The sequence below is a fragment of the Coregonus clupeaformis genome, chromosome 19 (genome assembly GCF_020615455.1).
Source record: "Coregonus clupeaformis isolate EN_2021a chromosome 19, ASM2061545v1, whole genome shotgun sequence".
Classification (NCBI taxonomy): domain Eukaryota; kingdom Metazoa; phylum Chordata; class Actinopteri; order Salmoniformes; family Salmonidae; genus Coregonus; species Coregonus clupeaformis.
The window spans coordinates 4,263,640-4,267,745 of NC_059210.1; positions in this window are offsets into that span (position 1 = coordinate 4,263,640).

Below are 4,106 nucleotides of genomic sequence, written 5' to 3' on the forward strand. Positions count from 1 at the left end.
CCTGTCTGTCTTGTCCCGACACGTTCATTGCAATGGGACAGCTGGAGATCGAATTTGAATATTGAAACAATGTTGCAAATGTCGGAGAGACAGACAGCAAGATTTAAACAAATCTCCGCTGTTGAAAACTAAATGTTAGTCTAAACAAAATGGGAGATAATGTCTAGATGCTTTTTATAATGGAGTTTATAAAGTGCCTGGCTGGGCTGATGAGACAGTGGATTGCGCAGTCAGATGGAACAGAGTAGACAGGAATTTTAACTTCATAGATTTAGCCGGTGGTAACTTGTGGAATAGACACCAGCTGGAATGCGTTTTTAACAAATCAGCATTGAGGATTAGACCCATCAGGTGTATAACTTAGAACAAACCATGCTTTTTTTAATCAATATCATTCAAATCATTACATGAAAAACAGCAAATTGCGACTGAAAACGTGGTTCATTCACTGAGTTGCTGCTTGCTTTCCTGCTTGTCTTTGCATTGAAATAAATTATGGTTCTGAGATTCCCTTAAAGTTACAGCGTCAATTTCAGAGTAACCAGCTTTTACTGCAATTTCAGGTAAAAACTCAATAAAACAAGAATCTAATAAAAGGAAAATGCCTATACATTTCAGCTGTTTCAAAAACAGAATTTCACTGTAGGAGCATTTGGCTCAACAAAACAATTACGTTTACATCTGAAGGCTAGGAGGGTGGTGACTCTCGAGAAATGCTCGCCGCGACCTCCGGAGGTGGCGTAGAAGACGTGACAAGTTCGCAAGTTTACATTACAATAAAAGGTCTTGCCGAAGGTACTTTCTCGAAACCTCTAGATAATCTCTTGTAGTGAGAATACAGTCTAATACTGTTATGGTAATTCCTGCAACATCTGCAAAAAAAACACAAGAACCGCTTCTAGCACGGAGATGGCGTTACAGCTTGCCAGACTATTCACAACACCAGCTGCCTGACCAATTACCCAGCAGTTTGTCAGTCATGTCCCTGATCACTGGTCTGGATAAGAGCATCTGCTAAATGACTATAATGTAAAATGTAGGATCTTTTTTGCAACTGTTGGTTGACAATGAAAGAGGACTTAAAATTCATCTTTATTGTTGAAACCAACACATTTCTGTAGTATAGCCTTCTGTTCATGCAGCTTGGGAGAACAGTGATGTTGCAAAAGTATTATTTTCCCTTTGGAATAACACACACTCACCCATAATGCCAGGAGGTCAACCATAAACCCCTTGTACAAATCTACTACTGTACTGTAGCTAACTTCTATAACAAACCTGAAACACCATTACTAACTTACATAGGAGCCATAGGCAATTGACAACTTCTCTCCATCACACACATCAGATTGTTTCAGGCATTCTTCTCTCATTCGTTCCACTCCATGCCGGTTCTCTTGGTGACTTCGTACCATATCTGTAGCAGACATTGACGTTAATTTCAGGTCAATCTCAGCTAACACTGACCCAGTCAAGGGTGTATGCCCAATACCCTAGCATGTTTGCTCTGACCTTAGCATGACCTTAGTGTGCTTGAATATACCCTATTCTCCGTCACAGCATTACAGCCCTGAGCAGAAATATTAAATATAAAACAATAATACTAAAGCTTAGACTCTATATTCAGCAATAATTATGAGTGAGTTGACTGGGTTGATTCTGGCTTTCATTACTTGTCTGTCAGAGGTAAGAAGAGCCTGATTGATTTGGGCTCATTTTGTAGACAACACAAGTCCTTAATCATTTACTTTGTGTTCATTTTCATCATCAATATCATTTCACCTTCGGCCATCTGGTATTGCATAAAACGGCAGCCTCATATTTCATATGTCTCATAAAAACATCTGGCAGCAGCACTGAAAATCATCCAGGCTTCCTTTTGAAACCAGGATATATTCAACCATTTATTAGTGTATACTCATTAGTATAAGGGGATTCCCATGTAAAAGGCCCAATGAGGACTAACATGTGTTCATAGGAGTACACAAAGTTTTATGTAAAATTAAAGCTGAGTCTATATTTTTGAGAAATTAAGGTATATATAAATGTTTCTACCATTTTCCATTCAACAAATTAGGAATAAGCAAAGCCTTTGATATCTAGTCAAACAGATGTAAAATGGGTCTTACAAAAAATCTAGCAGAAAAAGTCTTAAAAGGTATTATAAATACATCAAAACACATTAATGTTGAAGTAAAGACCCCTGCCAACTAATGTCAACATTTCTATTTAGTTTTGCAGAAATTATTTGCCTTCTGTAAGAAATATTGCCTAGTGTCTTGTCATTCTGTTACCAAAAAGCCACATACAGTATCTTTAAGATATTTTCTAATTTCTCTCCCTCATGAGGAGGGATGATAATGAAAGTTCACAGAAGTAACAAGTAAAGGTAGACCTACCAATTATTTATAGTGTTTTTACTGATAACAATTTGGTTTATGATTTATTAATTGATTAAAATATGTAATTATGTTACCAAAATGGTAACACAATGACCTAAATATCACTAACAGAATGACTGCAACTGACTTGGCAACAATTGGAATTCATAGTAGTCACAAACCACAGTTGGGTCACCTGCTACTGTCCTCCCTTCCACTGACATACTATTATGTTCAGCTCATAACTGTTTTCTTTCTCTTTCTGTCGCGTGGTGGTTAAAGCAAGTGTGTGAAAACAGTCTGGATAACCCTCTCTCTCTCTCTCTCTCACTGTCTCTCTTCATGTCTCTCTTCAGTCATACAAAAGTTATACTTCAATCCGAACTGGTTCTCTAGCAAATTAGTAAGATTGTCTCACCCAATGTTCAAGAATGGCCTTTTTCCCTTTATTCAGATTACAACCTCTCACTTTCAGTTATTTGAAAAGGAAATCCTCTCCCAAATATCACTATTTCTAAAACAAGCCATAGAAAGTTGGTTGCAATTTCAATTGAATCCTCCAGAAACGACAGAACAAATAATGCAACAAATATTATGGTTAAACATATATTTACTAATTGATAAAAAAACTTTTTTTTTTTACAAAATGTTTAAAAAAGGTATAATCTTCGTAAATGATCTCATCGGTAGGACTGGTGGAGTTATGTCACACATGCAGCTAACAAAAACATATGGAAATGTCTGCTCTACCCAAAATTACACCCAAATAATTGCAGCATTACCGCAAAAATGGAAGAGGAAAGTGGAAGGGGGAAAAAGTAAGGAACTTGTCTGTCGGCCTTTGACGTACCGGTCCCATGGCATAGTGATTATGAAATGATACACAAAACGACGGCAGATTATATAAAATTCTTGCTACCAATACAATGTTATTAAATGGGGGATACAATCTTCCCAGCTCTGCAGATTTTGCTGTGAAGAGACATAATCATTAGATCATTTGTTTTGGTACTGTCCATTTGTAGCTTGTTTTTGGACACAGGTCCAGGAATGGCTAAAGGATTGCAATATTTACCTGGAGCTAACCCTGCAGATAGCATTACTGGGTGATCTGAAAAGTCATAGTCAATCGATCAATAATATAATAATACTTATAGCAAAAATGTTTATTTTCATTTTACAATCTGTAGAAACAATGAGAATAGAAAGGTACAGAACTTTTGTAAAACATCACAGTACAGTTGAAAAATATATGGCAAATAGAAATCCAATATGGATGGTGTTAAGAGAAAGATGGGTGGTGTTGAATGGAGTTGAAGGATGGGACTAATAACAACTAACAACAACTAATAACAACAAGATAACTAATAATGTAAGCATACTGTGTCCATAATAAGCACAATAAGTATATAGGTTGAGAGCTTTTGTGAAAGAGCACAGTTTGGGGGATATGGCATGTAGAGGCAAACCGGATGGACATCATGAAAATGATCGGAGAGGTTGAGGGTAGAGGAAGTTCAGGAGTAAAAACAAACTAAATAGAATTATTGTAAAATTGACTGTGTCCATAAAATGTATATAGTATGTATAAGCTGGAAGTAGAGGCCTAAGCATTGTTGTTCACTAGTTTACTCCAATTAGGGAAGGGGTGTTGGGGTTGGAAAGTAATAAAGGGAAATATATTTTTAAAAGGGCATGTATATGTATGTGTAGAACAAGTATTTG